The sequence below is a fragment of the Staurois parvus genome, unplaced genomic scaffold (assembly GCF_062004578.1).
Source record: "Staurois parvus isolate SC_StPar_1 unplaced genomic scaffold, SC_StPar_1.0 ptg000131l, whole genome shotgun sequence".
Lineage (NCBI taxonomy): Eukaryota > Metazoa > Chordata > Amphibia > Anura > Ranidae > Staurois > Staurois parvus.
The window spans coordinates 4,906,862-4,914,752 of NW_028317927.1; the positions used below are offsets into that span (position 1 = coordinate 4,906,862).

At 44.4% G+C, this 7,891-nt stretch overlaps 1 pseudogene; it reads left to right on the forward strand.

Annotated features, from left to right (window-relative positions):
* The first annotated feature begins 326 nt into the window (after nt 1-326).
* Nucleotides 327-7,317, forward strand: LOC149466349 (putative serine/threonine-protein kinase DDB_G0277449; annotated as a pseudogene).
* The last annotated feature ends 574 nt before the right edge of the window (nt 7,318-7,891 follow it).

Here is a 7,891-nt window from a genome sequence, read left to right on the forward strand (position 1 = left end):
CACACTGATCCCCAATGGTGCTCACTGATACTGATACCTGTGTATTAGGTGCAACACAGATTTCTCTTTGTGTTGGATTTCATATATCCAGGACAGAATACTGAGCTCTGTGATTGTCACTCTGCTACAAAAAAATTGGAGCCTCGCTGTGGAAAACGGCAGTTGGCAGAAAAATCATTTGAATTTTGTTTCCGGTTGGTATCCTAGCAACCACGGAAACTCAGTCCACAGGCAGCGCAGCCACAGACAGTCAGTGTGCTTCTGCTAGTGATAGTGAACACACTCCTTTTTTTGTGCTCTGTGAGATCTCATTATAACGTGTTATAATGAAGTGGACCAGGCCAAAACTACGTTTCCGATATCATCCATATAAGAACAGACAGGAGGTCACCTGGAATACCATCATAGGGAGACCTTTTGTAGATGATTTGGATAAGCCCACTTTATCACATAGTGGGTTGAAGGTGGAGACACCTCAGCAATTCCCCAAAAATCGGGAAAGCAAACATGGGAACTCTGATGGGAGGAAGAATTCTGGAGAGGGAAAGAGTTCCAAAGAGGAGAGTGCCATGAACAGAGGAAAGAAGCGCAGATCCAACCAATCTGCTGAGGAAGAAAGACCAGCAAAACAGGGACGATGTGGTCAAGCACCGAGTTGGGCCAAAACACCATGTGCTGTCATATTGCCCAAGAGGAATAACAAGAGGCCAGCATCAGATCCAATTTTCTCTGCACCTCCAAATAAGAAAAGGAAGATCGCTGCTGATGAGACAAGCAAGAATGATCAACAGCTCGTCGAGGTAGTCAGCGATAGATTTCACCAGGTTGTCAGCGATATAGTCGGCGAGGTAGTCAGCGAGAGAGTCGCTGAAGTTGTCAGCAAGCCAGCCAACGAGGCCGTTGTTGGGGTTGTCAGCGAGCTAGTCGATGAGGCTGTTAGCAAGCCCGTCGATGAGGCTGTCAGACAACCAGTCAACCGGGCAGCCGGTGAGAATGACAACAAGGTAGTCAGGGATGTGCCTGGCACCAAATTAGAAATGCATCCGCCAGCCGACTTTAATCTTGACAGCTTTATCTTTCATAAAATACTTGGTCAAGGTAGTTACGGAAAGGTAAGTAATCAAAGATTTATGAACAGAGGGTTTAATGCACTGCGAGTTAGTGGTTATTATTATTGCCAGTCGGCAAATAGTAGGTCGTAGGTGGAGGTCACACCACTCTATTCCTTACCGCTTCCCATTTACACTACACACACTGAGCTGTGCTGCTCAATGCCAAGCTGAAATCCATGCTTTCCCCATAGGACCAGTTTACACCAGTGTGATACATTAGTTGGCGCTCGGTGACACTGGAATAGAATGCATGTAAATGCAATGTGCTTTAAGAAAGCTACAATACTGGTATTTTACACCACTGATGAAAAAATAGCATGCCAACGCACATCATCTCCAGTGCGTTTACTGTGTTACATGGATGCAACGCGAGTAGAGTGAATCCAGGCTTACACACTAAGTCATGTTTAGTGGTGTACTGTCTGTCGGGGGTGTAATACACAAAAAGATGCAAGACAGAATTACAAATCCTTTGGTATATAAGGAAATAAGCTGACGTACATTTAAACTGTATATAGCAGATTGCATAACGTTTGGCTGCACAGCTTCATAGCCTTTAGCCCCAATTTATGAACGCTGAATACAGACTTCAGAGTGAGCGCTGGCTGTGATTTGCTAAAAGCCTACTGCGGCTTGCTAAAAGCCTATTGAAAGCTATCCCCAATCCCTAACAGTCTAGAAGTTACTGACTAACAGTCAAAACCACTGAAAACTTGCACAAAATCCTGCTGACTCCCCGTTCTATAAACTGTTTTCAAACTAAGACTAACAATCGTAGCCAGGCTGGGGGGGTTGCTGCTGGACCCAGAGGTAACCTTTTCAGAACCCGGAGCTGAATTGCTTCTAATCATTTGTGTCCTGTGTTTTTTAGGTCGCCCTGGCATCCCATCCTGCCACCAACAAGAAACTGGCAGTCAAGGTGGTACAGAAGAGGAAATTACTGCAAGAAGAACCGAAAAGTGTCCTCGTAGAGAGACAGATACTGGAAAAAGTTGGACGGAGTTCCTTTTGTACACACGCCTATGGAACCTTCCAAACAGAAGTAAGTTTCACATTCCTATCAATCACTCACTCATCAAATCACATCCATGTTATCCATTTGGACTCCAAGTCCAGCACAGACCTAGAAATAAATCCCAAAACCAGAAAAAAAGGAGGGATGGTCCAGCTTCAAAGAGGCTAAGACATGAGAGAGTTATGGTGGCTGCCAATGCAGAATTTGGGGAATTCTGGTTCTCCCCAGCCGTCCTGCTCTTACTTTGGCTTTGCTGTCGGAGTCACTGACTTGGATCAGGTATAGTCCTTGAACTTCTCTCATGATAGAGTCACTTCAATAGAACCTGTCACAACATGTTTGCATGTTAATGGCTTCTATATATTGCTTACCCACAGAGGAATGACGTTCACCATACATTGAAAGTTCCTGCCAAGCATCGCGTTAACTTAGTCTTAAAGTGGATGGAAAGCCAATACTGAACATTTCTTGTTTGTTCACACTTGGTCTATTAAATAGATCAAGCAGAGCGTGTTGTTATATCTGTTTAATAAGTGCAGAAAAACACTTGTGATCCTGTCAGAATTCCAGCGCTGTCCTGAGTCATCCTAAGCAGTCTTATCAGCCCCGCTCACTTCTCCTCTGTGAACTACAACACAGCTCCCCGTATGTTATAGAGATGAGGATGGGGAGAGGTGTTCTTAAGGATGGGGAGAGGCATACTTATTGTCCTAGGATGACAATACGGCACCTCCATAGACATAGAGAATAGTAAGTGAGCGTAGTCACCCTAGGACAAGAAGTAGATTAGTGGTAGGATTACAAGGGGAAAATAAAGGAAGACATGCTGAAAAGAAGAACACTAGTACAGCCTCCATAGCTGAGCACTGGTGTAAGCTGAAATAGATGACATTTTTATTCTTGAGTTTGAAGATGCGTTAAACTCCTGAACCGTCTACCATGTCCAGACATCCCTATATTTCTGCATTTCCACCAAAACACAAACTTCACATCCACTTGACCTTTTGGAACCGACTTATTTTTCTCTTTCTTTTACAGGAAAATCTCTTCTTTGTTATGGAATACATGAGAGGAGGAGAACTACGCGACCTGATCAAGTCTTCTGCTCCATTACCAACTAACACCATAAGGTAAGACTTACAAAGATTCCGTCTAAGGCTGCATTCATACCCGCACCATTCAACCTTTTTATTTTGGGCTTTTTTTGCACATTAGTCGTGCAACAGCATAGGGCAGCCTATTCACTTACGTGAGCTGCCTTATGCGTGACAAATGCACCAAAGTAGCTCATGTACTTTTCTTTGTCCGCGAGCCTCACAATTTTGCAATGTACATTTTGGTGCGTTTGGCCACACAACTGCTACCCGCATTTGAAGTGCCATTAAGAATTAATGGCACCACAAGTGTGATTTGCATCTTAGCACATTTTTCATGCATTTCCCAGAACACCAAGGTGTTAATATGGCCTAAGAGAAGGGTGAGGGTTAACAGTCATGATGAAGGATTTGCATATAGTAATTACAGAATGAATCTTAAAGGAGAAGTACAGACAAAGCTCCTTGACCCGTTTTCAGCTGACAGCGGGCTGAAGCCTGCTGTCGGCTGATGTCACTCAGCCGGTCCAGGCTGGGGAAAGATCCCGACTTTAAAATAAGGATCTGCCCCAAAATCTGGAGCGGCACCCAGCTCAACGATCCGTTGAGAGCCTGAGCCAGTTGCTCCCTCCACTCCACAATCCAGTGCTCCATTAAGTTGGCGGGGTGGGGAAGAGCAGAAACGCTGACTGACAGTCACCGCTCTCTGTTCGGAGTGAGCGATGACTGAGTGAGAACTCCGCAATCAGCTGTCAAGTGATTGTTGAGTGCTCGCCCTTAAAACCGGCCATAGACAGATGCTGCATCGGACTGATGCTGCACGCACCTAGATAAGTATGATTTAACAAAAAAATGAATTCCTATATTGCTCTCTTCATTTAAACTAAAAGATCACCCACACCGACCCACCTCAGTAAGCCTTTATCAGGAAAGAACCTTCACTGCCCCCCATACACATACTCATCTTCCGTTTACCCCCTAGCCTAGCCTTTTTCAGCCGTCAGCAAAGTACTCTGTAATGCAGTTTGTAGACATCAATCTCACATAATCACACACTCCTTCAATCAGATGCAACTAATCCCTACAAGATTCTAAAGCATGCTAACTGTATAGCATAGGGAGCTATTTGTCCAAGCTGATTAATGATCAGTTGCTACTCCTAGTGACTGGTCACCAGCAAATTTAGTAGCACCATTGATCTGCTAACACTCTCCTGCATAGCACGAGCCTAATGTGATATCTGCCAAACACCGGTTATATCCTCTAGTTTATCTTGGCGTGCAAGGCTGTATCTTCAACCCCACACAAGCAATGTTCCAACCCCACAGGTCTTAGCCAATGGTTGTCAGCTACCACAGATCAGGTGACTATGATCCAATCCCTGGTTAAGAACCAAAGTAACCCAAGAAAAGAGCAGGGCCTGTCATTATCACAGTAATACATTGCTGCTTATGACATGCAAGGCTTGGAAGAAATCACCTCTTAATCATTTGTTTACTTATGCTGTGAGACGTGCAATAATCGTAGACCTTTTCTCCTTTTTTACAGATTTATTGCTGCAGAACTTCTCTGCGCGCTGCAATATCTGCACCGCCAAGGAATAATGCACAGGTAAGTGTCTCCACCATGATCTTCCATATCTTCTAATCTTCAGTAAAGTACAACACCACCCAATACTTTAGTTGTGGATGGGTGTACAAGGGTTGAATTGCCCATGGCCAGTTCTGTCCCCTGCTGCTGAAGCTTTTGTGACTCTAAGGGCTCGTTCACACTTGACTCTTTTTACCAACGCTTGCCAAACGCCCCTATAGCGTTTGGCAAGCATTGGTCCGGCGTTTGCGGAGCATCTTTTAACGCTCCGCAAACGCCGCATGCGCGGTTTAGCGGAGGTTGCTAAGCTTTGCCGAGCGTTACAAACGCCTATAATGAAGTTTGAATGGTGTTACCGCTCCGCAAACGCCCCGCAACCGTGTCGCCACTGCACCGCAAACGCCGGCCGGGCGTTTGCGGAGCGGCACCGTAGACTAGAATAGGAGGCTTCAACGCCTCCTGACTCGACCAGGGGCGTCCGTTTTGCCGCGACGCTAACGCTCCCGTTAGAACAGCACCATGTGCTGCAATGTGCAGAATTGTCCGAGGCCTCTCTGCCGCCTGCACACAACGCTAGTGTGAACGTAGCCTAAGTAAGGGAGTCTCACTTCCCCATATTACATACATTTGCAATTGTAGATGTCCTGTTCTAACACTGTGCCATGTCCCATTCAGCAGCTGAGCAAAACCAGCCACAGGTGCAAAATTTGCTCTGGGTCCCATCAATCCCCGTAAACCAGCAGAAGAAACAATATTGAGGTGCACTCCGTCAATCTGAAATGAGTCTATGGCTTTATTAAAGACACGTGGATAGAAACACTCCCCAGGCTGCCTAATTCTAACACTTATCACCCTCTAGTGGGACGTAATCATGCCCCCACTAGAAGGGCAAAAGGTGACGCAGGAAGAAAGCCTGCGGAGTGTTTCTGCTCCCTTCTTTTCAATAAAGATGTTGAAGCATTGCAGAATGACCAACTGTGATTTGATATGGTTTCTTACACTGCAGTAAGCTGACAGCCAAGGTCATGAGGTTCTTCTTACCATTCGTAAAGCAGTGCAGAAAGTTAGAAGGGGATCTAACCCGCTGGCACCCCTTGAAAGCTGAACTATTAGTATTGGTTGAATTACGGTTTTAAACATTTGATCTGTAAATCTAACTCTCTCCTTTTTTTTTTTTTTTTTTTACAGAGACTTGAAACCCGAGAATATACTGCTCGACAGCTCCGGCCATGTCAAAATTGCAGACTTTGGCCTTTCAGAAGCCGACGTGTTTGGATCCGACAAAGTATTTACTTGTGCCGGTACTCCAATCTATATGGCCCCAGAAGTAAGTATAACACCACCCTTGTTTTTCCCCTCTACTGCTCCCATCTTTATCTTATAATATCTATGAACCTAACAAGAATTTTGGAGATGAAAGAAGCAGAGCCACAATGATGGTGACTCAAAAAACCTAAAAAACAACAGGAGGCCCACTGTGACCTGTCATTCCCACCAACCATTGTTAACTATTATTACTGCTCTGTGCAGCTCATCGTGTGCTTTATTTTATGGTTAATCTTACTCTCTGTTTTATCAGGTTCTACAAGGAAAACCCTGTGATGCTATGTCTGACTATTGGTCACTGGGTGTCATCTTATTCGAAATGGCCACAGGAGCACATCCAGGTGAAGCCAGATTCAGGAGACACTTCTATCCGAGGGACATGGATCCTGAACTTCAAGATGTCATTGAAAGAGTAAGTATACTCTACAATTAGAATTATGCAAAAGCTTTAGATCCTTAGTGTAGTGTTCTTTATGAGAGAAGCTTGCAAAACGTTCTCTAGTATCCAGTACATCACCAGGTGTAAGAAAGCACACAGGGGGCATCCGACTTCTGGAAGTGTTATATACACACGGTATAGCAAGATATTCACCACACAGGGAGTCAGAATAATAGAGGAACTATCCATGAGCTTTTGGATGAACTCATTCACTGGTTCAGAAATGTTCACTTTGATCCTTCCAACAGACATATATATCTTCACTGAAAACTACACCAAGGAATTAAAATATGACATTCTGAGGTGTTTTTTTTTCTATTTTTAAGAAATAGCCGACACTAAACTGGCTGATTGATCAGTTTCTGTTAGTGACAATCTACCGTATGCTAAATTTCATTTCTTTTTCTTTATAGCTTCTTGAAATAAATCCGAGCGATCGCCGGCAGGCAGTGAAACAACTGCGAAAACATCCCTTCTTCAGTACCATTTACTGGAAGAAGCTGGAGAAAGGAAAGGCCACCTCACCATTGAAGATGCCAGAAGAAAGTCTGCGCTCACAAATCGACACAAATCAGCAAATTGATGTGAAGGAACTGATTCCCTACACAGGAAATACAGAAAATAAAATTGCAAAAGAGCAACAGAGATTGTTCGATGGCTTCAGCTTCATAAGCACAAAATGGAGAAGGATGGTGGAGAGGAAATGAAAGAATGAGGGCTCATTCGCACCATCGGCATTGAGCCACGTTCTTTTGGACAGATCACCACAAGGTTAGACCATACTTCTCTTGTGGGTCACAGGAATGACCTAACTTTTGCTTTCCTGGGGCAAAGAGTCAGCTTATAGCAGGCTATTACAGTGTATAGCAGGCAGATCACCACCTTTGTGCATCATTCATCATGATTGACATGGATCGACAGTGCTGGACAACATGAATGAAACTGAATTCACATCAAGATAAAAAAACTGCCGGAAGATCAGAGGACAGTTGGTTTACCACGGATCAACACCTTTATGCGTCATTCATCGTGAGTGGATCAACATTCCTAGATGATAGGAATGACGTTGGATTTATACAATGGAACATAACCTCATCCATTCTGGGTGAGAGGATTAGAAGGAGCAGTGGTTTGCCATGTCGGCAGATCACCGCCTATGTGCGTCATTCATCGTGATTTATATGGATCAACATTGCCGGAAGACATGAATGACGTTGGATTTATACAATGGAACACAACCTCATCATTTTTGGGTGAGAGGATTAGAAGGAGCAGTGGTTTGCCATGTCGGCAGATCACCGCCTATGTGCATCAA